This window comes from Schistocerca cancellata, chromosome 12, assembly GCF_023864275.1.
Source record: "Schistocerca cancellata isolate TAMUIC-IGC-003103 chromosome 12, iqSchCanc2.1, whole genome shotgun sequence".
In the NCBI taxonomy this organism is placed as follows: Eukaryota; Metazoa; Arthropoda; class Insecta; order Orthoptera; family Acrididae; genus Schistocerca; species Schistocerca cancellata.
Window position 1 is genome coordinate 27,164,154 of NC_064637.1, and position 27,442 is coordinate 27,191,595.

The window sequence follows — 27,442 nt, forward strand, 5'->3', positions numbered from 1 at the left end:
TCACAAACTATTTTATATTCCAGGCAATCAACGCTGTTGAAAGGCATGATGTTAGAAAGAACTCTGCTAACAGCTGGTAAAATTGTTGTTTATTAAACCATAATCAGGTTCGTGGACTAACGTTATACTACTGTATATGTAATAAATTTTTTTCTTCTGAGTTCAATAAATTAGTATAATCGATGTTCTGATTTCATTTCTTTTTTGTTTCATGCCATTATGTTGAAGAAGCTATAAACAATTTTCGATGTAAATTTTAATATTTATGTCAAATTTCAGGCAATGTTGTAATCGAAGGGAGTGTACCTCATGTTGAAACTATTGTAAGATGTGAAAGTTGTATTTGTACGCCTGGTCCATACGTAGGCAATGTATTAGAATATGTGGAATGTAAAACCTTTGGTGAATACCCTGTCTGTAGGGGAGTGGTAAAAGGTGGAGGCAGGCGAGCGCGGGAAAATGCACACGGGCGCTGCATGGCACAACGGGCTCAGCAGTAGTAGTCGGAGTTGGGCATCGGTCTGAGAAACACATGCTGGATCGAGGAGGCTCTCCTGGAAAAAGTGGTTTCGTTGAGCCTCAGATGCGCTGTTTCCGACGTCTATACACCATGACAATATTCCATAGGCACTAAATGGAAAAGCATTGCGACGCCATGAAGAAGTAAAGTGCCGATATTTCATGAGCCATTGCTGTAACTGCCTGTGTGCTTTGTGCCTCGCCGTCTCGCCGCCTGCCGACCGCCTCATCGATACGAACAGGTTGAAACTTTCAGTACTGTATTCGTGTGGACCAGTGTCACCTTTGCTACATACTGTTCAATAACAACTTAAATTTTACCAGAACCGTCCTATCAATTAATTATCCTCACAACTAACCTCGACAGGGTCCTTTCCACATGTTGTGCAATCCGAGTATCCTAACATGAAGATTTAAAGTTTATGTTAATAATAATTATCTGCAGACCTATCAATGTTAAAATGATGTTTAAAGTTCTTTGTTGTTAATGAATACTGGACGAATAATATAGGTATGACAAAGTTGGAAGATAATGTTGAAATTGGTTTAGTAATGAAGTTTATTTAAATTGAGACAAAAATAACGGCAGTTAAATGAGCAGGAAATAAGACAAAAAGAGTGGTAAATCATATTTTGAAAATCTTGAATGCTTAATGCTCTCAATAATCAAACTTTCACTACAGCTATCATAATAGTTTCAGGGTCCCCCTTATTTTTTTCTTTTCTATTCATTTGAATTCTGAAGTGTACTGAACTGATTTGACCAGCAAAGTTAAAGTCAATATAAAACCTAAATTTATCAGTGTTTTACCCTTCTTAAAATTGACATTGTATGTGTGTTTCAAAAGTGCTATTTCTAGGGTAACCTATGCCCGATTTCAGTCGGATCAATAGACAAAATGCAGTTTGTAGTAATCATTATAGTGTAAGGTTGTGTATTTATAGCTTGTCCAAATTAGTACAGAAAGGGAAAATATTAGTTCAGTAGATTTTTCTGGTTCTAAAATTTACCATATAATGCAGTATTACTACGTGTTGTTATGCTTGTACGTACATCCACTTGTACAAGGAAAAAACTCACTTAATGCTTAATTAGGCTGGTGACCGTATTATTAACAATTGGTAGCATCTGCTGCGTATGTTTCTTGCCCGTCCTAACGTGTAGTTGCACTTTAGACTTGCTTGACGTATCATTGTTGTTACTGAGTGGGTGTAAGTCTCATTTTGCCTCCATTCAGGTACACGCGGTCAACATAATTACTAAAATCCTTTCTTGTGAGGTGAAGCCCGTCAACTTACCATAGTACAGGCTTTAAAGAGTTAACGTACGCCCGAGCGTAGACGTTACAAGTGGCTTCCCGTTGACAGAACATCCAATTGTTATCGGTCACAAATTAATGTGAATACCGAGCAGTGGATGTTCAGTGGCACGAATTGCAATATTATTTAGTAAAATAAATAACAGTGAACGTCAAATACGATAGTGTAGTGCAATTTGCATTCAGTATGGATGGGAGAGTAGACAGAGTAGATGTGCCGAGCGTAATAGAAGAGGCGCATGGCAATAGCAGGAGTTTACGCGGCCAGATAACAGATGGCGTTAGCGAAAGGCAATTGGCGTATATACAATATCACGAACATGTTAATGAACAGATTGAAATGTCGAGATTGCCGCGAACAAAGCAAGAGATAAAACAAGAAGTAGGGGATGACTTTGTAGACGATAGTGGGTACGTGAACGAGTCCACTGACATGTTTGATTCTCCACAGATAAAGAAAGAACCGAAAGAAACTTTTGAGGTAGGATCGGAACACACTGATTCCGTATAACAGAACAGTATGAAAATTTTAAACATGAACGATTTATTTGAACAATTAACCAAACAAATTGTAGGACAGAGTAATCAGCTTCAAAAGCAAGTCAGTAATCAGGTTAGTCAGCTCAAAACACAGAATGATCAACTTCAAACATACGTTGCAGAGCAGCTCAAAACACAGAATGATCAGCTTAAAACACAGGTTTGTCAGCTTAAAACACACGTTGACGAGCAGCTTAAAACACAAACTAATCAGATTAAAGCACAGGTCGAAGAACAAGGAATTAAAATTAGTAAACAAATAGAACAGGTAGAACAAAAAGTGGGTAATTTAAGTTCTGTAGTAAATACTATGAAATTTGAAATTGACACAATTAACAAAAATATGGAAATTGATAACATTAACAGTTGGTTTGATGTTGAAATTCTCAACATCCAAGAGAAAGTAGAGCCTCTAGTTGAAACGAAAGTAGACGAAAAAGTTTTCTGTCTTAAAACTGAGATCGTAAACGAATGTCAACACGGAATATCACAGTTGAAAAAGGCAGTTTGAGACACTGAAAGAGAATTAGGCGAAAAGGTGACCGGATGTGTACTAAAGTGTGAACAAAATAAATCGAAAATTCAAGGCAAAATTTTCGATCTTGAGGGTAAAATTAAAGATAAGCCTGGTGTTGTCTGTAATGGCACACCACTTACGAAGCTATTGGAAGGTGAGGAACGCTTCGATCCCGCCAAGAAACATAACGGACGGCATCCGTTAGATTTCATCAAAAATCGCGAGAGAATATTTCCTGAACACTTGTCTGATCAGGAAAAGATAAACGTAGGAATTAGCGCCTTAGCAGGTGACGCTAAGCGCTGGGGAATTAATTTGAATACCGAACGAATGACGTTCGAATAATTTAAGCAAAAGTTTACGGAAGAATATTGGTCCGAACAAAAACAGGATCATTTGTGGCGCGAGTTTATCATGGCCAAACTTCATGATAACAGGGGCAGGAATTCTTTAAAAGATTTCTGCGAATATTGGTACCGGAAGTTGACGCATTTAAGAGGAAGAACATCTGATTCTGAAATAATATGGGAGTTATATAAAAAGCTTCCAGAAGATTCGAAGAGATACATGGGAAGCAATCATCGTAGCTTCCAAGCGTTTCTCGAAAGGGTCGAAGACGAAGACCACTGGCGCGAAAGTCGTGCCAATTATCAAAATTTTGGTAACAGGAATAATCGTAATAATGACGAGAGAAATGACGGCGAAGGGTTTCGCGTCAACGTGATAGAGAGAGGAAGAGGCAGAGGAAGAGGAAGGGGAAGTTATCTAGGTCGCGGTAGAGGGTATACCGCGCAAGATAATAACGACGCGGGAAACTGATTTCTGCGAACGTTGCAGGCCAAACGGAAGCGGACAGTACATACCGGCCCCGATTTAAGGAATGTTACCGGACCGACAGTAAAATTATGAGACAGGTTAGAGACAGGCGTGGAACGACGCAACGTGTTGTTGCGAAACAAGCGTCAGGTGCGGGCATAAATGAGTCATCGTTGCCGCGCAGAGCGCTACATGTTAACAGGCGAGTGGAGCATCAGAGGGCAACAGCCCAGCCTAGCAGAACAGCTGTTCAGAGAGAAACCGATAGCAATGCGGCAGCATTAGATACGAACACTGCCGTAAGAACTGATGAATACATTACGGGTGGTAATTCCGTGGCGAAGGAAATAGTAGATGAAACGGTGGAGACACAGAGAGGCGCGGTTAGCAGTGTTAGCAAAAAAGTAAATGGCGAGAATGATCTAGCAGAAGTAACTGATTGGTGTGTGCAGATCGACGATCTGTACAAGGGCCTAAAGCAATGTGAGTGGGAGGATTTTAAGAAGGAGTATGAGGCAAGGAAGTTGATTAGTGAAAAAGGAGATAATAGGGACGTCGATAAGGTGACATGGCCCAAAGTTGAAGGGGTGAGAGTAAACAGCGCCGCGCTGAGTACGCGTGCTGCCGATAGGACGATGATTAAAGATAGGAAGGAATTGGAGGATGAAATCCTAAGCATTGACGAGGAAGTAACTTCTGTTAACGATCAGCCAACAGTACGAGCTGCTACCGAAAAGCACCGTGAGGAAGGAGCAGGTAATTACCTGAAAGTAATTGAAGTCCACGAGGATTACATGAAATATGAATTAACAGTAGATGTGAGTAAAGCTGATAATGAGGACGTTTTGCCGAAAGAGGATACTGAGTTAAAATCTAAACCTGACGAAAACGCAGAGGAAGAACTTAGTGCCTGTCTCAGAAAAGCTTTTATGTTAGAACCTGAAAGCGATCCAGAATGGTCGGATTCGGACGACAGTTCAGAGGACGAGTATTTCGGTACTAGTGGAAATAATGGAAATATAGTTAATTGCGATATTATACCTAATGATGACGAAGTTTCAAAACAAAATCCAGATGTTGAGACCGAACAAAGAAAGAAAGAGCCACCTGACGACTCAGGGCCTATTTTACAAAGAGTTCAAGTAATCAATGACTTTGAACTCCCGGAACCAAAGAAACCGCCAGATATAGTGAATGTTTAAAGCACATCTTGGGACGATGTTATCGTCGACCCGGATTTGCTTAGGGAAGATCACAACAATGAGAAACATTCGACGGCGAAACAAACTGTAATACCAGTTGAAATTTATAATGTGAAATTGCAGGTACTTCTTGATACGGGATCTCAGATAAGCGCAATCTCCCAGTCGTTTTTCGAACACATTTGTGATGAGCCTGGAATAGTAATTATGTCAGTGACGGGTGTAACAATTGTTGGTGCTACTGGCAAGACTAGCAAGCTGGTAAAGAACCAGATTTTGGTTGAATTTAGTATAAAAGGACAAAACTTTGAACACGATATTTTGGTTGTGCCAGACTTGTGTACTGAAATGGTTCTGGGAATAGATTGGTTGGATAAAGAAAAGGTTATTATTGATTGTAGCCAGGAAGTGATCAAAATTGATAGTGCATCTAGGAATTTAGAAGTAAAATTTGAGGAAAATGGTAAGGTGTTCGATTCAGAAATTGATTCTTTATTGTTGGAGATTAACCAAGGGAATGATGGTTTGACAAACAAGTATGAGGTGTACCATGTCCAGAGGTTAATAAATGAGAGTGACAAGCAGGGGCATGATTTTAAAGAAATGGTGAAAAATTTGAAGGGAATATCTCCCGAACAGAAAACAGATTTGCTTGATATTTTAGAAAGTAACAGTACCGTATTTTCGGACAAACCTGGCCTAGTTAAGAACTTTGAATACCAGATTGAGACAATAGAGCATAAACCTTTCTTTGTAAGACCGTTTTCGATACCCATATCAAAGAGGCAGGCTGTGCAAGTGGAAATAGATAAAATGATAGAATGGGGTGTAATTAAACGGAGTAGCAGCGAATATAATAGTCCCCTTATCATCGTGAACAAAAGGGATGGGGGAGTAAGAGTAGTTATTGACGCCAGGACTTTGAACAAAATTGTAAAAAAGGAAATAGACAGACCTGAAAATCTGGACGAAATGCTTCAAAAATTTTATAATGGGAAGTATTTAACCAGTCTGGACATGACCGCCGGATACTGGCAAATTCCTTTGAGTAAAGAATCCCGTAAATATACCGCTTTTCTATTTGCCGGAAAATGCTATCAGTATAAAGTAGTACCATTTGGGCTTAGCACTTCGGTGGCAGTATTTATTAGGGCACTGGACTTTGTATTAGGGAGAGAATTGAGTTCCCGGCTAACCATTTATGTAGATGATTTACTGATTGCTACAGAAGAATGGCAAGAGCATTGTGAATTATTGCAGAAAGTTTTTGTTGCTCTACAAGCAGGTGGCATGACGCTTAAGTGGAAGAAATGTGAATTTGTAAAGTCGGAAATAAAGTTCCTGGGGCACATAATTACTACTACCGGTATTGGCAAGGACTCGGAAAAGTTAAGTGCAATAGCAGAGTGTCCAGCTCCTAGAAATAGAAAACAGTTGAAAGCCTTTTTGGGTTTATGTGGGTTCTATAGAAAATTCGTCAAGGGGCAAGTTTTTAATAGTCCTCATTTGAATAATCTACTTAAGAAAAATAGTGCTTTTGTGTGGACCGAAGGGTGCGCGAGAGATTTTGAAAATTTAAAAAGTGAACTTTTGAATGACAAAATTTTGCATCACCCCATACTGTCAAAATCTTTCCATATGAGTACTGACAGCAGTGCTTATGGAATTGGTATAGAAGTTTTCCAAGAAATCTGTAATGGCAAGGAAATCGAACACAGGACTATCGTATTTGCAAGTAGAACTCTAACAAAATACGAGAGAAACTACACTATATCAGAAAAGGAAGCTTTAGCCATTATATGGGGGCTAAAGAAATTCAGAAATTATTTGTGGGGCCATAAACTCATCATACATACTGACCACAAAGCTTTAACTTTTCTTAAGGATTGTCGTTTACTTAATGGCAGGCTACCTCGTTGGGCTTTGTACCTGCAACAATTTGATTACGAGATTTGCTATGTTAAGGGTACTGAGAATTATGTGGCAGATGCGTTATCTCGATTGCCTAATGGTATGAGTGAAGTGCCCAATGAAAATGGTGAAGAGGGTACTTTTCAGATAAGGTATATGAAAGAGGTTTCAGGAAAAATGAAAATGGAACAAATATGTAAAAATATGAGATACCATCAAAATGAGGATCCGACATGGAAATATGTGAAAGTAAATTTTGACAGTGTGCAGTATCCTCAAATTAAGAAGTATTACAAAATCTTTAAAGGCATTTTATATAGGAGGAAAGAATATGCCACTGAGGAATGGAGAGTATGTTGGCCACACCAGTTCGATACCGAGGTCATAGACTATTTTCATTTAGCATTGGGGCATAGTGGTCCTAAGAAATGTTTGGTTAAATTGAATAATGTAGTAGTGATTGCTGGTAGTGTCAGTAAGAGGGTAAAGGAACGAATTAATTCGTGTGATGTCTGTCAAAGGGCCAAAGTACCGAACAGAACTAATAGAGGTCCAATGCAAAGTACATTACCTGAAGACACCCTAGAATTATTATCGGTAGATTTATATGGTCCCCTCCCAAAGACTTCGGGAAATTGTGCGTATATTTTAGTAATTTTGGAAGTATTCTCAAAGTTTGTGAAATTATACCCCTTGAAATGAGCAACAGCAAAAGCTGTATTTAGTAGGATGGTCGAATACTTCAGAACCATGGGGAAACCGAAGGCAGTACTATCTGACAATGGACCCCAGCTCATATCCAAAATTTGGAATGAAGGAATGGAGCAAAATGGTGTGGAGGTTAAATATACATCAGCTTATCATCCTGCTAGCAACCCGGTTGAAAGGTACATGCGAGAAATCGGAAGATTGTGTAGAACGTACTGCAGTCATAACCATAGGGCCTGGGGCAAGTTTATATCGGACTTTGAGACTGTCATGAACACCTTACATCATGAATCTACTGGGTTCCCACCGGAAGAAATTTTGTCAGGCAGCAGAAGTGAAAGTTTAATTGAGGAAAAACTAGAGTTTCCGCCTTGTACAAGCTTGGGGTTGAGTCAAAAGAAAGAATTAGTCAGAAATAGGGCAAAGCAAAAAGCTGAATCGAGATCTAAAAGACATAATAAAAATCTGAAAGTTTCAAAATTTATGTTCTTTTAAAAACTAACGAAAAATCTAGTGAACTGAACCATGAAATTTCCAAATTTAAATATATTTATAATGGACCATATATGATACAGAACATTCCACACAATAATGCTTACTACCTGATCTACCCAAAATCCAAAAGACCTTTAGGTGTAAGAAATGTTGTGGACCTGAAACTGTATGTTCCTGGAAGTGAGTGAACTAAGTACAATCAGAAAACAATTTACAGTAAATATGCTGTATATTATGCTGAAGCTAATTTATGCCAAATGTAACAAACCTTTGTAACTTAGGTAGACCAATATCAGTGTACTAATGTAATTATGTGAGTTTCAGATTACCAATTGTACTATTAATGCAAAAAGGTATGGAGAAAAAGGGCTGAAAAGAAAGGATAAATGCTGTCAGCCAGATAAAAGATGGGACTGTCAATAATGAAAATGGGCAGTGTATGAGCCATAATACACTCCTGGAAATTGAAATAAGAACACTGTGAATTCATTGTCCCAGGAAGGGGAAACTTTATTGACACATTCCTGGGGTCAGATACATCACATGATCACACTGACAGAACCACAGGCACATAGACACAGGCAACAGAGCATGCACAATGTCGGCACTAGTACAGTGTATATCCACCTTTCGCAGCAATGCAGGCTGCTATTCTCCCATGGAGACGATCGTAGAGATGCTGGATGTAGTCCTGTGGAACGGCTTGCCATGCCATTTCCACCTGGCGCCTCAGTTGGACCAGCGTTCGTGCTGGACGTGCAGACCGCGTGAGACGACGCTTCATCCAGTCAGATCTTGCTGGCCAGGGTAGTTGACTTACACCTTCTAGAGCACGTTGGGTGGCACGGGATACATGCGGACGTGCATTGTCCTGTTGGAACAGCAAGTTCCCTTGCCGGTCTAGGAATGGTAGAACGATGGGTTCGATGACGGTTTGGATGTACCGTGCACTATTCAGTGTCCCCTCGACGATCACCAGTGGTGTACAGCCAGTGTAGGAGATCGCTCCCCACACCATGATGCCGGGTGTTGGCCCTGTGTGTCTCGGTCGTATGCAGTCCTGATTGTGGCGCTCACCTGCACGGCGCCAAACACGCATACGACCATCATTGGCACCAAGGCAGAAGCGACTCTCATCGCTGAAGACGACACGTCTCCATTCGTCCCTCCATTCACGCCTGTCGCGACACCACTGGAGGCGGGCTGCACGATGTTGGGGCGTGAGCGGAAGACGGCCTAATGGTGTGCGGGACCGTAGCCCAGCTTCATGGAGACGGTTGCGAATGGTCCTCGCCGATACCCCAGGAGCAACAGTGTCCCTAATTTGCTGGGAAGTGGCGGTGCGGTCCCCTACGGCACTGCGTAGGATCCTACGGTCTTGGCGTGCATCCGTGCGTCGCTGCGGTCCGGTCCCAGGTCGACGGGCACGTGCACCTTCCGCCGACCACTGGCGACAACATCGATGTACTGTGGAGACCTCACGCCCCACGTGTTGAGCAATTCGGCGGTACGTCCACCCGGCCTCCCGCATGCCCACTATACGCCCTCGCTCAAAGTCCGTCAACTGCACATACGGTTCACGTCCACGCTGTCGTGGCATGCTACCAGTGTTAAAGACTGCGATGGAGCTCCGTATGCCACGGCAAACTGGCTGACACTGATGGCGGCGGTGCACAAATGCTGCGCAGCTAGCGCCATTCGACGGCCAACACCGCGGTTCCTGGTGTGTGCGCTGTGCCGTGCGTGTGATCATTGCTTGTACAGCCCTCTCGCAGTGTCCGGAGCAAGTATGGTGGGTCTGACACACCGGTGTCAATGTGTTCTTTTTTCCATTTCCAGGAGTGTATAAACGACTGCCAAACACCAAAGAGGGCAGATAAATAGTCAAAGGAGAATTGTAAGTGTGATGCAGGAGATGTGACAATATGAGGTGAAAAGGACTGCCCAAATCTGAATAATAGGCAGCAAATGTGTGTAGTAATTTTCTAAATATTATTGTGTGTTTTTTTAGTAAATAAGGAAATGGACTGCCATTCAACGCAAGCAGCAACAAATTGTTTTATAGTGTATATAGATATTTGTATTTGCTTTTGTAAATAAGTGTTTGTGTTCCAAATTTGGTTTTTATTTGTCTGAGAAACTGAACAATGATGAGTAGTTTGCTACTTAAATAATGTTGTGATAGAAGGGTTGAACTGTGCCAAAGGCACTTAAGCAAACGATAGGTAAATGTTCTTGATATGTAAAAAAAAAATTATAGACTTATGTAAAGTGAGTGAAAGGAAGTTTGTGGTATAAAAATTTTTTTTGATGGGACAATCACACAAAGATTCAGAACCACTGTATAAATATAAAGTTCAGTGTTCCCATCAAATTTCCACTTAGTGAAATTTAATGGAAACAGGGGCATGTGTAACAACACTAACGTTATCCTACTGAATATGTAATAATTTCTTTTCTTCTGAATTTCAATAAATTAGTATAATCGATGTTCTGATTTCATTTCTTTTTTGTTTCATGCCATTATGTTGAAGAAGCTATAAACAATTTTCGATGTAAATTTTAAAAAAAATGGCTCTGAGCACTGTGGGACTCAACATCTTAGGTCATAAGTCCCCTAGAACTTAGAACTACTTAAACCTAACTAACCTAAGGACAACACACACACCCATGCCCGAGGCAGGATTCGAACCTGCGACCGTAGCAGTCCCACGGTTCCGGACTGCAGCGCCAGAACCGCTAGACCACCGCGGCCGGCGTAAATTTTAATATTTATGTCAAATTTCAAGCAATGTTGTAATCGAAGGGAAGTGTACCTAATGTTGAAACTACTGTAAGATGTGAAAGTTGTATTTGTACGCCTGGTCCATACGTAGGCAATGTATTAGAATATGTGGAATGTAAAACCTTTGGTGAATACCCTGTCTGTAGGGGAGCGGTAAAAGGTGGAGGCAGGCGAGCGCGGGAAAATGCACACGGGCGCTGCACGGCACAACGGGCTCAGCAGTAGTAGTCGGAGTTGGACATCGATCTGAGAAACACATGCTGGATCGAGGAGGCTCTCCTGGAAGAAGTGGTTTCGTTGAGCCTCAGATGCGCTGTTTCCGACGTCTATACACCATGACAATATTCCATAGGCACTAAATGGAAAAGCATTGCGACGCCATTAAGAAGTAAAGTGCCAATATTTCATGAGCCATTGCTGTAATAGCACGTGTGCTTTGTGCCTCGCCGTCTCGCCGCCTGCCGACCGCCTCATCGATACGAACAGGTTGAAACTTTCAGTACTGTATTCGTGTGGACCAGTGTCACCTTTGCTACATACTGTTCAATAACAACTTAAATTTTACCAGAACCGTCCTATCAATTAATTATCCTCACAACTAACCTCGACAGGGTCCTTTCCACATGTTGTGCAATCCGAGTATCCTAAGATGAAGATTTAAAGTTTATGTTAATAATAATTACCTGCAGACCTATCAATGTTAAAATGATGTTTAAAGATATTTGTTGTTAATGAATACTGGACGAATAATATAGGTATGACAAAGTTGGAAGGTAATGTTGAAATTGGTTTAGTAATGAAGTTTATTTAAATTGAGACAAAAATAACGGCAGTTAAATGAGCAGGAAATAAGACAAAAAGAGTGGTAAATCATATTTTGAAAATCTTGAATGCTTAATGCTCTCAATAATCAAACTTTCACTACAGTGATCATAGTAGTTTCAGGGTCCCCCCCCCCTTTTTTTCTTTTCTATTCATTTGAATTCTGAAGTGTACTGAACTGATTTGACCAGCAAAGTTAAAGTCAATATAAAACCTAAATTTATCAGTGTTTTACCCTTCTTAAAATTGACATTGTATGTGTGTTTCAAAAGTGCTATTTCTAGGGTAACCTATGCCCGATTTCATTCGGATCAATAGACAAAATGCAGTTTGTAGTAATCATTATAGTGTAAGGTTGTGTATTTATAGCTTGTCCAAATTAGTACAGAAAGGGAAAATATTAGTTCAGTAGATTTTTCTGGTTCTAAAATTTACCATATAATGCAGTATTACTAAGTGTTGTTATGCTTGTACGTACATCCACTTGTACAAGGAAAAAACTCGCTTAATGCTTAATTAGGCTGGCGACCGTATTATTAACAATTGGTAGCATCTGCTGTGTATGCTTCTTGCCCGTCCTAACGTGTAGTTGCACTTTAGACTTGCTTGGCGTATCATTGTTGTTACTGAGTGGGTGTAAGTCTCATTTTGCCTCCATTCGGGTACACGCGGTCAACATATTTACTAAAATCCTTTCTTATAAGGTGAAACCCATCAACTTACCATAGTACAGGCTTTAAAGAGTTAACGTATACCCGAGCGTAGACGTTACAAGGTGCAACCTAAATGGTACAATGCAAAGTAGGGTCACCACATTTTGGGGATATTAGAATTAATAAAGCAATATCTAAAATGTATTCAACATTAAAAGACCATACAAATACCCTTCGCTCCTATTAATAAAATTCTCAATTATTCTCACTTGTAAAGGTAGCAGTGACCCAGCACTCCTAGTAACGAGTATATGATATAGTGTCCACATGGATAGCTGCCATTGCACCAGCAAGCTAGTCTCTCTTCGTCGTTCATACAGGCCACTTTCACTTTGGCCTGCACCGAGCAGTGCTGCGGTCACACCAGTAAGACACTATCACCTGATACTTCCCTGAGGGCTGTGACTATTCGCAATAGCAGTGACAATTTTTTATCCCCAATCTGGCCCCTTTTTAAAAACTTTTAGTGCTCGCTCAGTTAAAATACTTTTCTAATTTTCTTTTTAGATGCAGGCATACTTTAAAGAATGGAGCACATCTTCATTACACTTCCTTGCCATAGTACTGACAATATTCACTGAATACTAAATTTTGACTATGAACAAAGGGTATTGTAATACCACAACCCCTTGGGACCTTATATCCAATTCCAGTTTCATCTCTGCTCTGCTGAAGAGGGCATATATATAATAGCAGTATGTTGCACTCGTTTAAACTTGTTTTGATTTTTTTACATTGGATCTCGCCAGTAAATGAAATGAAGGAAACATGTTTGATTAAAAACTAATGCAACATCATAATTTACAAACAATAAAACCTACAGGCGCATGGTAGGAATGATTTTGCTGTTGTGATTATGGATTTCCAATCTACCCAAGTCATAGACAGACAGCTATTTTTATGTTTTGAAGCCAGAAATTGTTTGAATCCTTAACAAAAATATGATATAATGATGTTTCAGTCAAAATCAATCACACTCATGTTTTAATTGGAACTGGTAATTATAACCATATAGAAGCCTTTCATTCGATTGAACTAATCACTCTGTACACCTGAAAATGCTAGCGTGATTTTTCTTTCAGTCAATTAATTACTATATGCAAATTAATGAAATATATTGCTGCAGTGTTAAAATGTATTTTATAGTCTTAAGAAAAACAGATTCTTTCCTGTATTTATATGGAATTACTAACTTTCATTTATGTAAATTTCTACGTAATTTGGGAAGATGTATGTAAAAAATTTCATTGTTTCTATGCAAAATTCAATAAGTAACAATGACAGTAATTGTTTAAAACTATATAAATAGAGGCAATTTGTACAAGGCCATACTTTAGCTTTAGGCCGAATTTTGCATCAACAGCATGTAGTCTGACTTTGTTTTTATTTATAACTGGAAGATGTAAGTTCTATGATGAACATTCGCTTCCAAACATCTTGCTGACAATATAAAGAAGACTTTGTAAACAAGAACTACTAAAACTTATTTTGACCATTACATGATATCCATGTGATTATGCAGTAACATCAAAATAAATCTACGGCAGTCCATATAAAACTGGTTGAGTATTAGGTAAATGTGTTGTTGAATATGGTGTGAAATAACTGGATAGTAACTGAACTTTTTTCCCCTTGTGTTAAACTATGATACTCACCCCAGACTTCAACATAAACATTTCACACCACGTTATGTTACAGTATGCCTATTGTAACGGAACATATTAAAGGCTTTACTTTACCGAAGTATGCGATACCCTCCAAATTCAACCAGTTTAACGAGTATTTATGATTTTAGAAAAGTTATTGTGTATGTTAACAATGATTGCATAACATGTCTGCATAAACAGTCAACCCATTAAATTATACTGAGTAACTGATCCACACAAAAGTTTATATCACTTTATCACTGATACAGCAAATGTCATCATGTAAAAACACTAAGTTCATCTTATATAATTAATATGAAGTACGACAAATAGTGCCCAACTTAGGTATTTTGGATCTCCTTAAATAAAAATCACCCAGTGAAACCCATTTGTTCACCAGGAGAGTTTTCACTCAGTATTCACGAAATCAACCCTATTTTAGACGAAAACCAATGTAATTCTTAATAATTCATGTTATTTACTTATTTATACAAATTAGAGAAGTCAATTGACAAACTTCTAAAAAACGGCCTTTTTGTAACAAAGAATTATTCTGTCAAGTCAACAAATCTGTCTGTCATTTTAATAACATGTTAAATTATGTCACTCGATGCAAATTAATAACTTTTCTGCACAAATTATGATAACAGATGTACATGTGACTTGTAAACTATATCTCTTTTTAGTAGTTCTTTGACAATGTTATAAATACAAGCAGCAAGAACGGTTGGGAGGCAGTCGGAATGTCACTTTGGTAAAGTGTGTTTGTGTGTTATTGTTTGAGGTGGATAAACAATGTAAAGAACATGTAAAGAAAGTACTACTTTGTGTTGTGTCATGGTCTTAGGTGCACAGTGGAATTAAGATGGCCACCAGAGTAATAAATATTTGAAGTTTACATATTTGTTGGTTTCGCTCGTTCTTTATCATCAAAAGCATATAAAAAACACGGGACCATGTTTTTTAACCCTAGACAACCAGATTTAGAGCCAGCATCAGCATCGAGAGACAGCAGCGATCCAGCAAGTAGCAGCGATTACTACAACACAATGCATTTTAATGGCGCCAACCTAACATCAAGTGCTAACAAGCTCCGTAAATGGGAGTGAAATAGTGCGATTATAGCAATTAGCAATATCTACGACCAGGCGACCATTACAAAAGTGGGGGCTCAGCCGGGATCTTTAAGTGCATCGATGAGAATAGTGCAGCGATAAATTTCGTAAGTGCTTAGCATTCCAAAAAAGTTTATTTGTGCAGTGTGGCAACAGTGAAAATATGTCAAAAATAAATATATTGTGTTGGTGCGACTACGAAAAACTATCATCACACCACTCGGAAGATTAACGTCTGGATTATGTCAATGGAATTCATCAATCAAGACTTCAGCTTCGATAAAACCGAATATAAGTGAAGAAAGCCAACAGGAACACCGATCACGACATCATAGCATAGCTACAGAAAGCAAGGTATTTTGTTGTTGTCATTTAAAATAATTAATAGTTAACATGTCTCTACCTGAGAGTGATGAGATCGTAGGAAATGTAAAAATTGAACCAGGGGATGGTGAACAATTAAACTTAACAGAGTGACTAGCAGGGTTTGCAACTCAAATAAGCTCGCAACTTAATCAAGTGAACAAGTACGTTTGGATTTTAAACAATCAAGTGAACAAGTAAGTTTGAAACTCACAGATAGACTGGATAAGTTAAGTTTGGATTTTGATCTATTAAGTACTCATCTCAATGAGAAGTGCGAGGAAATTAAAACTACCCTCAGCAAGGACACTAGAGAACAGCTGATACAATTCAGAAAAGAATTTCAAGTTAAAGTTGAAAGTTTAAATGAAAACATACAAGCTAACACAGACAGCATTGCTGTCATCTACAACAGAGTAGATACTGAAGTTGAAAGATTAGATCAGAGAATAGACAAAACTTCAGAAAACCTTAAACAAGAATACAACCTGTATACCACTAATGTAGATACAAAAGTAGAAAATATACACACTAAATATACACAATTGGAGGACGCATTGATGTCCAAACAAACGATTTACAATCGAAATACAATGTATGGGCACATCCAAGTGAAATGCTTTCCTGGTGAAAATCTGCACCCTATTGACTTTATTCACCAATGTAAGGATATGTTTGTTGTAGGAATGTCAGATAACATAAAAATTAAGTTAGTAAAACGGTTTCTAGAAGGGGAGGCCCTATCCTGGGCAAATGAGAATAATGATTCTTGGAATACTTTTGAAGAGTTTGAAGCTAAGTTTATTTGCAAATTTTGGTCACAATCCATACAAGCCAGATTAAAGTCAGAATTTCTAAATGGACCAGTGTATAGAGGGAAAGTAGGGGGAAGGCAAAAATTTTGCAGAGATCAATTGAAAAAACTTGCTCACTTGAATAACTCTTTTGATATTATGACACAAATTGATGTTTTAAAAAGAAGGTTACCAGAGAGACTGCAGTGGGAATTGGTCCATGGACCAGACAATTCAATGGAAGAGTTCCTGAAATTTGTAGATAGAGTAGATAGGGCCTTGGAAAGAGAAAATAATCAAAGTTTTGGCTCTGGCAACAACCAGTATGGGGGGTGGAACAGGAATGTAAATAGAGATTATTATGGGAGGAGAGACTTTGAAAATTCTGGAAATAATGCTCCAAACAGGGGAGATAGGAGATATGAAAATGATTTCAGAAACAATACACAGGAGGGAGGATGGAGGAGAGATAACAGGAATGATAGAAATAGACATTGGGGAAGAGAACAAGATAGAAGGGGGTTTGTTGAAACAAGTGAACAAAACGACAACTACAAACGGACAGACCGAGGGAACCAGCTGGGAAACGGTGGACAGTCCCACTAGATGTCCGTAGTTTTGGGGCTAGACAATATTATGACAGGACAACACATAACCGAAACTGGAAAAGGAGAGGATACAATGTAAAGAGTAAGTACCATGAAAATACTGATGTTGTTAGAATGAATAAATTAGAATTTAATAAAAGGTTTTGGGATACTAAGAGTAAAAGTGATACAGTTAATGAAAACAGTGTTCAAGCACAGGTAGTTAGTGAAAGTGCAGAAGTTGAAGGTATTGCAGAGTTCCATAGTTGGGCTGAAAAAGATACTGGTGTTAATAACAAGTCAGACACACCACAAATAGATTCTATTTTGGGGGGTTTATTTGATAAGAAGGGGGATGACGAAGTGTTTAATGGAGCCAAAGACTCAATTGCTGAGATTCAGATACATAGGGGGGAAACTGAAGATGGGGTTGTTGTCGAGGAGGAGGAAGAAGTAATAGAGGGACATTTAAATAATGATCCTAAATCAAGTGATGTTGTTGATGAGAGTGTGGAGGAAGAAATAAAAGTATTTGTAGAACTGAAAAGTGATTATGTGGGAAAGGTAAGTGATGTGACAAACATGGGTAATAATGAGGTAAATTTAAGTGAAATGCAGACTAGGGAATGTGTATCTGAGGACAAGCTATTGCTGATTGGGAACTATGAAACACTAATCTATGAGAATGGTAATAATAATAATATTAAAGAAAATATAAAGGGATGGAATGTTAATGTGTGTTTTCAAGAAAAAGGGAAAAAGTTTTTAGAAGTTTTGTGGAACAACTATGGAAACTGTATAAACAAAGATGCCTTTTGGAAAGAATTGGCAAAGGTAAGAGCAACCTTGTATCCTACATGGTGGACAAGAATCCGTAGTGGACTTTATAAAAAAGGGGGTGAAAACAGTAGTTTGTTAAGTGACAACACAGTGTTAAAAGGAACAGATGAAAACAAAGGATTATGTTTAAATGTCAATGCTTTGCAAACAGAGAGGGATGTGTCTAAGTGTAGGAAAGAGACATTAGACTTAGGAGCTAAAGAAATTGAAAATGATCTATTGTTTGAAAATACTGAAATAGACAAAGATGTTGAGCTAGGTTGTCCATATATTAAAGTAAACATTGACATTCGTCCATTTGAAATAAAAAAAAAGCCCACATCCTAATGCGTATAGACTTATCTTTCCCAGATCAAGAAGGTTATATGGATTCAGAAACATCACTGAATTGAAACCATATAAACATGATTAAGCACATTTCCCTGTTTGAATACAGTTACTTACCCATTTTCCATAAAGCATGTTATCAGCAAAAATTTTTACTGGGTGTGTCAAATAGCAACTACCACTCATCCTACAGACCCTGGAACAGTTCCAGATCTCAGAGAATGTTTTTATATTTTTATTGTCACTATTTAATATTAAATTTTGAGACATCTTTACTTGCAACGGGCAAGAAGGTGAGAAACATTTATTAGTTTCCTTTTGTATTGTTGAATATGGGACATACTTGCACCAAATAAAAGACAATGAAAAAATTGTTGTGCAACACCCATCATTTTGTTACTATTGTGTTCTTAGGTATAAGATTTGTTTATAATTTGCTACAGCTAATCAGATGTTCACCAAGTTTGATGTTTGTGTTATGTTGTGACCAATGTAAGTGTCCAATTTTAGTATTAATATGTTCTTGTACTATCTTGACTGCGTCTCAATGGGAGACAATATTTAAAAAACTCTTCTTTTTTTTTGCAAATGCATATTATACTCATACATGTGACTTCTCTAGTGTTTATGTTTGTATATCATGTCCATACTTATAATTCTGTTCTTTGTTTTCATTTCTTTTAATTGGCTCAAAAGGAACAGACAGTTGCAATATTTTCCTATGGACATATCACCTGTCCATCTATGTAATATATTTATGTTCCTTCTATTATCTTGATTAATCTGTGACTCAATGAGAACTGACTTTGAAATAATTTACATATATTTTTATATATATCTTAAAATCGCATGTGATATAATTGTGTCTGTTTTTGATCAATTTCCATGTGGGCCACTGGCAGCAAAGATTAACATTTTTTTTTACTTTCATATATTACTAAATATTTTTATTATGCTGGCATACTTAGAGCCATAACACAAAGTGCATTTGAAACAACACAACTAAAATATTTGCAGAAAAACGTCATTTTCAAACGCTGTAACGGTCATTGCATACATACACATTATGCATAGTAAAACAAAAAAATTATTAAAGTAGTACTTTTCCAAATTTTAACCATTTGACACATTTGTCCTAGTAGGCTAATATCATTAACGTTCTGTAAATGATATTACCCGAGGGGGTATTGTAACAGAACATATTAAAGGCTTTACTTTACCGAAGTATGCGATACCTTCCAAATTCAACCAGTTTAACGAGTATTTATGATTATAGAAAAGTTATTGTGTATGTTAACAATGATTGCATAACATGTCTGCATAAACAGTCAACCCATTAAATTATACTGAGTAACTGACCCACACAAAAGTTTATATCACTTTATCACTGATACAGCAAATGTCATCATGTAAAAACACTAAGTTCATCTTATATAATTAATATGAAGTACGACAAATAGTGCCCAACTTAGGTATTTTGGATCTCCTTAAATAAAAATCACCCAGTGAAACCTATTTGTTCACCAGGAGCGTTTTCACTCAGTATTCACGAAATCAACCCTATTTTAGACGAAAACCAATGTAATTCTTAATAATTCATGTTATTTACTTATTTATACAAATTAGAGAAGTCAATTGACAAACTTCTAAAGAACGGCCTTTTTGTAACAAAGAATTATTCTGTCAAGTCAACAAATCTGTCTGTCATTTTAATAACATGATAAATTATGTCACTCGATGCAAATTAATAACTTTTCTGCACAAATTATGATAACAGATGTACATGTGACTTGTAAACTATATCTCCTTTTAGTAGTTCTTTGACAATGTTATAAATACAAGCAGCAAGAACGGTTGGGAGGCAGTCGGAATGTCACTTTGGTAAAGTGTGTTTGTGTGTTATTTTTTGAGGTGGATAAACAATGTAAAGAACATGTAAAGAAAGTACTACTTTGTGTTGTGTCATGGTCTTTGGTGGACAGTGGAATTAAGATGGCCACCAGAGTAATAAATATTTGAAGTTTACATATTTGTTGGTTTCGCTCGTTCTTTATCATCAAAAGCATATAAAAAAACACGGGACCATGTTTTTTAACCCTAGACAACCAGATTTAGAGCCAGCATCAGCATCGAGAGACAGCAGCGACCCAGCAAGTAGCAGCGATTACTACAACACAATGCATTTTAATGGCGCCAACCTAACATCAAGTGCTAACAAGCTCCGTAAATGGGAGTGAAATAGTGCGATTATAGCAATTAGCAATATCTACGACCAGGCGACCATCACACTATGATCTTTCAACACTGTATGTATATTTTAGACATTCCTGTATTAATTTTAACGTCCATAAAATGTCGTGACACAGTACTTTGCTCCTTATCATGTAGGTTGCATCTACTTATTTGCCTTTAGGCTGCAAAACCGGCTGTGTTTTAATAAACAACAATTTGAACAGCTATTAGCGGAGTTCTTCCTAACATCACACGTAAGTGTCCAGCAAAGGTTTCATCAGATCACTTTCATACTGTTTCTCTACCATTCCAATTTCGAACACCATGCAAAAAATCCACACACAAACCATTCCATACAAGCTTTCCATGTGGTGGGTCCCAACAAAATACTTTTGCATTCAGGGTAGAAAGTTGGAGAGTTAAATTTCATGAAAAGATATCACCACACTGCAATAAAGAATGCCTTTGTTTTAATTATTGCCATCTATAATCACATATCATACCCATGACATGCTGTCCTCCACATTATGATAACAGAAAACCTGCTCTCCTTCACTGAACTTTCCTGATGTCCTCCATTTGTCTTATCTGGTAAGGATCATTTGCTCATTTATGCCCATTCTCTATGCATTTTCACTCAGAATCACTAAAATGTTCGCCTCCTGTATAACAGTCCTCTAGAATCAATACACCTGACCACTTCTTCCACAATATCAATGTGTCAGGCAACAGTAAGGTTATAATTACTCAATTCTCAGTGACAAACTTCGGTGTAACCTATTAAAATTCCCAACACTACTCTATGCTCCACTATGAATTTTTCAGCTGTTCTGATAGATGTAAAAAACAAAAATCTACTTCCATACAGCCTGCAATTTTAACATTAGGATTTTTCCTAAACACTATCTCTCAAGTTTTCCTTTTAATAGTACAGCTAAAGATCTGTTCTGAGAGAGTGCAGCAGCAGAAACGACTTCAGGTGGGGCCTTCGCTTCAAGCCATGATCTCTTACCTGCTCTTACTTCAAGCAACGGACATCGCAACACACTGCACCATTATTTTTTAATCATAACCGAATGTGTGAGAAATAATGATTCACTAAATTATTTTGTTTGTCAAGATTATGTTTTAGCTCCACTTGTCATTTATGCTCTCACTTATCTTTCTATGTCTGATTGTGGTAGAGGACATGTAAGTCTTGTGTATTGCCTGCTTACAGAACAATAAATTGTGTGCTTAGGACCTACACACTGAGCGTTCCGTACAAACTTAATTATGTATACAGACAGTCGATCAATTCTCGGAATAGAAGATCTCAACGATTTTTGCTTGTTTTCAACATTCATACTGGCAAGATATTACTTCCATGGATTCCAAGACTTTCATGCATGTTTTAATTTCAAGATTCAAATCAAACAACCCGAAGCAAAAGAATATTTTTTCGTATGATATAACTAGAAATTAACAATTTTCTAATTTTTTTTCCTTTACTTGTACTGTGAAACCTTTCTTCTCGCCAAATTTATTGGTTCTACATCAAGAGAAAGTACCCTGTAAGTTCTCAAGAGCGAGTTTGTATCACAGTATCATAATGTCAATACGTGCACACAGGAACTGAAGTATCAATTTTTAATATTAATTATACAAGGTGGTCAATGAATCCTAAATAACTCGAAAGGTACTTTTCCATCAATGTGAACAAAAAAATCATATGTGAAGTAGCCTTTGGGAAATATATGGTTTCATATTCATAACTCTGATGACAGTCTCTCTACCACACATTAAAATCTCCAATATGTGAACAGCAATTGTTGAAGTGCTGCCCCCTGTGTACCAATCAGGTACTATAGTAAAAATGACACACAAAAGTAACAACGTCTTGTGAAATTGCATTCTAGGGACCATCATGTTCGTGTGGTTCATTTATAGTAACACAGGCATACCAGGCAGCTACAATGCGACCACTGCTAGGTTAATGACGCTAGCAGTGAAAATCAAAATATCACAGTAATGAAGGCTAAATAACATTGTATATTGGCATTATCGTTTCACTTACTTTTCTGTAAGAGTGGAATGGAAATGAAGTCCCATGCTTCTTTACAGAGTGTAGGGGAACGATGCGGGAGACCCGCACCGCCTTACTAGGAGAGGTCCTAATGGAGGTGGTTTGCCGTTGCCTTCCTCCGACTGTAATGGGCATGAATGATGATGATGAAGACGACACAACAAAACCCAGTCATCTCGAGGCAGGAAAAATCCCTGACCCCGCCGGTAATCGAAACCGGGACCCCGTGCTCGGGAAGCGAGAACGCTACTGCGAGAAAACGAAAGGCGGGGTCTGTAAGAGTAACAATTTTTAATTATTTAAGTTTAAATAACTATGACTTCTGACTTCACTGCTATACAGAAACTATATTTGTTTTAGGCTATGCCTAGAAGGCATTTTTCTATGCACTTTATCGACGATGCATGTCAAACGATCCAAGAATTCAAGAGAAATCAAAGAATTATTTCGATGATTCAGCATTTGCAGCATAATGCAGCATTTGCTATGGTCATCTCTGAAGACACAGAGCTTTATAGGGATTATTTTATTTTAATACTCATTTTTTATCATAGGTCAGTTCCAATGACTTCTATGAATGATCATTCACCATCTTATACACAATTATATTTTTATGACATCGATGCTGCTCTTTGCTATAGACTGAATGAAAAATCATCAGTCATGCTATACTGATAACAATGTTATACTAAAATTCCTATTGAATTATAACACACCATTCCTGTTGTCCATTCTTTCACTGTGATAAAAGATTTTTGTGCAAGAGTGCAGAATGAAAATTTTTTGATAAAGCTTAGGCAATCATTTACACTACTTAATTTAAAAGAGGGTTGCTTCTTGCCCATATTTTAATCATTTTAAGTGAAATCTATAAAATAGTAAACATTTGTGAAGTTAATGAAGTCCTATGTGCAGAAACTCCTAATAATCAAACACACTGTAAACTATGTGTGTATGTTGCAAAAGATTTGCTGCATCAACCATATGGTGCACTTAAGCAAAATCCTGTGTGTATGAGAGATGACAAATACACAAAAAATTTCCTAATTATTTTTATCAAATCACATGACAAATTATTGGGCAAGTATTCAAGGCTAAAATAATTGAATTAATTGAGACATAGGTGACCAAATATATCCAATATCCATTGTACAGAGGGTGTCTTAGTGGTATTAGCATTAATGTTTGAGGACAATCACTTGACAGTAGTTATTTTGCACCATAGAATCCATACTTCCTAACTTTGATTACCATTTGAATGTTGAAGTTTACATGCCAGTTTAAAGGGTTAAATACATTTATAAATACATATATAAAGGATATGGTAGTACAGCTATAGAAGTAGGGGATGAAAGAACACATTGTAATAAAGAATTTCAGATTGATTAAGTACCCAAATTGGAAAAAGGCCATTAAGTTGGATCAACGTAAGCAACATTTTTTTTAAGTATCTGCATATTTGCATTAAATTAAACTGATTTTTTGTCACACGTTTAACAATATACTGACATGTCTTTGCACTATGTTTGGGTAAATGCTGAAGAAAAAATGTAAGTGGAGGGTATGCAGTGGTGATAAAATGATTACATGCATGTATGTTATTTATCAAAGGGATGTTGATTTCTCAGTTATACTGAAATTATTCACATTTGTGCTCCTAAATCATTTGAAGATGTTAGAACTTTCAATGGGATTTTTACAGTACAGTTGTGACGTCACGCACGTCGGATGTAGTTTGTTGTTATGAAGTATTACATGGTCTTCGTCATGAAGCCTTTGACACATTTTGCTATTGGCTGGGGCTTTTATGTGCAGTATATTTTGTTGTTGTAAATGGCGCGTTTCCTTTGCAACGTAAGTTTTATTTATTTACGGTTTTCCTCTTGTTTCTGTTTCATTGCTGCAGTATTATTCTCAAGTAGCTGTAAACAGTAACATTCTTTTAAATAGTATCTGTTGTTACCAGCCTAAGTTATATTCCATTGTTTTAGCGGTTTTCTCCTGGTTGAAAAAATTCCCGGGTTTTTGCCTGGTGTCCCAGGGTGTATACACCATAAACAAAAGATTATACATTTTAAAAAAATGCGTTTCTGAGTGGAGGAAACAGCAATAGCTGGAACAGAGACATTAACAAAATGTCTGTTGCATGGAAGAGCGTGTAGCGAGCTAGATTCTGAAAAAAGATATCAGTTAGTAATAATGCGTTCACACGTACTGTGTGAACAAGACTGCCTAATGTATGTTCATGCAAACATGTCAATTTTTCCTGTATTATTCCTGCTTATGACTTAACAGGGATTCCTGAATACCTCTGTTCCTTCACGCTCTTCTTCCCACAATATAAATAATTTCAAAGAATAGAAATTGCGTCAACTCGTTCAGTGTATTGAGATATTGCAACGAGTGTAGCCTCTGCCCTAGGAGCGATTACACTGACCAGAGCGCAATTTTGTGAATGAAATTACGGTGTGTTGGCACCATTGGGTATGCTGTAATGTTGCAATGACTGTTGCCTGGCACGACTCTCTAGCAATCCTCAAATTGACCAGGTCAACATTTAGTGAACGAAATTATGCTCTCTTGGCACATTGTAAGTTGTGTATGTGGGCAGCGTATCTTGGTGCCGATATAGTGCTTCCTGGAGGCATACGGCGAAAGCTTACATTCGTCTTGTTGGGCAAAAAACTGTTTAATTCATTCCATGCATAATTGAAAATTTTAAATTAATTAAGTTTTTAATCTTGTGAAAGTAAACACAATATTCAGAATGTGCCCAAGTACCGAAGCTGCTTATGCAGTTGTTTGGACCTACAGCTTACTTTACAATAAAGTCCTAGAAAATATACCCTATAGCTAAAAACGTAGTTAATTTTAATTTTAATATTATATTCTTCCCGAACTGCAAGTAATTTTTTATGACGAGAATGTTCTAGTTCTTTTACCTTCACCGACTAATTCTGTTACTTTCTGGGTGTAGAGGGCTATGCAGATAGATTGGTGTAAATCTCATGTTTATCACTGTTGTTCACACCAACATCATGGACGCTGGTGTTCCTTCATTAATGTGGAACTGAATTTTATCTTTAGGTAGCGGAGATTTACATACTTCTCTCGAGAAGTTCATATCCAACTGCAGCAGTATACAAACAGCTATGTAATTTTATATCCATTCTTTTCAATAGACTGAATTTACCAATAGCACAAAGACTATCGTATATCACATTTCCGGTGGAGGGGAATATTTACTAATGTTCTGGACTGGAATGGATAATCAGAAACAGCTGACAGGTATTATGATATAAGCTACTCCGCTTAATAAGTCTATCATTAGAGTAAGATCTACAGAGTACCACGTATTTCTTGATGTGATTGGTATGTTTCGAAAATTGGACGAAGTATTTATACAATCCACTGTATCAGTAGTATTAGTAGTGACGTAGAAACTTGTGTTAAAGCTGTTTCGCATGACGGAAATGCCTATAAGAATCACTGTGTTGCAGGAATTCCGGATTACTGATATTCAGACCACTTTAGTACAACGGTGCGTGTTTGGAATAAAATCTGCCTGATTACCATTACTGATTTGCTTTTAAAGGAAAGGCAAATGTAAATGTAAATTGTTACTGGTAATGACAGTGAGTTAAAAAAGTAAAGCAAACTGTCAAAATATACTTTTAAGGGGATAATCATGATAACATACGTCGGACTACTTGGAACAACTTGTTCAGTTAGCGATATTGTCGGTCATCCTGAAATATTGCCGTTTATTGCAGCAAAACTTATGAAACATCATTGCGGCCATACGTTGCTGTAAAATTTCGCCCGTGTAAACACACCTCAGTACGGTGTGGGCGTTGGCTAGCAACGCAGAAAGCACAGAGCGAGCTACGCCACTGCAGATATGCGAAAGCAGCAGAGCCATCTGTGCGTGCCAAGACGTATTACATTGCGGATATGGGTGTGGAGAGCACGAGTGTCACTCAGAGACCTGAGGAAAGCTTTTAGATAAGAAAAATAACTGCCTTTGTGAAAGTACTAGTAGTTGGAATAGAAAAAGAGACAAACCTGTCTATTGTATGGCATCAAGTGTAGCGAGCTAGAGTCTGATGAAGGTACTAGCTAGTAAGACTGCGCTCACATATTGTATGAAGAAGCTTGTTAGATAAATCAAACAAGAACAACTACTTGGTATGCTAACATGTACGTGATTTTCCTCCTCCCTGCCTGCAAGTAATTGCGGGTGATCCTATATAACCCTTTTTCCTTCCCCTTTCCTATCCCACCCCCACTATAAATAACTGAAGCAGAGTAACTACAAGGGCCATGGAGTGGTCTTATTTCATGATATGGATGCTGTGATGTTTAAAGCTTTTCCTGGCGTACTGCTTGTTCCATAAATATACAGGGTAACTACTGCATATCAGTAACGTCCTGCCACGATATTTCGGCGCATTAGTGGGGCAAGACATCACAGTAGCAAATTCTTAAGATCGCTGAATGAATAAAGATGTACTAATTGGCGAAGAACTTACAAAATCGTACTTCAACCAATTTAGTTAATTTTCTTCATTCTTTGGGTATGACCATATTTCTTCTACATTTGCTTAATGTTACACATTACTTAGAAACACACCAGTTCAATATAAACGGTGGTTACTGAAAGACGGGACATAATATGTCACATATATTTTGGCGGGACAAAAAGTGACTCGCTATAAATATACGGGACGATCCCCTAAAATATGGGACGTCTGATCACCCTACAGTACGTCATCCCACTACAGTCCAGATTTGGCATCCTTGGATTTTCATTTATTTGGTCCCCTCGAGGAGGGGCCTAGCATCAGATACTTCTTTTAAGAGAGGAAAAAAACAGAAACAAAAAAACTAATTCATCACTGGGACAAATATATTTGCGGGGATTACGTTTTCATAAACAGTTTGGAATTTGATTTTTTTAAGTACCGCTTGGTGCTTTAATACACGTCCTCCAGCACATTTTTTTTTTCTCTCGTGATTTTACTATTTTCAGTTCTTTGTGGAAAGTCGTTCAGAGCGAATAAACTATACTCAGTCTCGGGAGAAACTGCCTTTTATTGCGCAAATATTACCCGTGCGCGGTACGA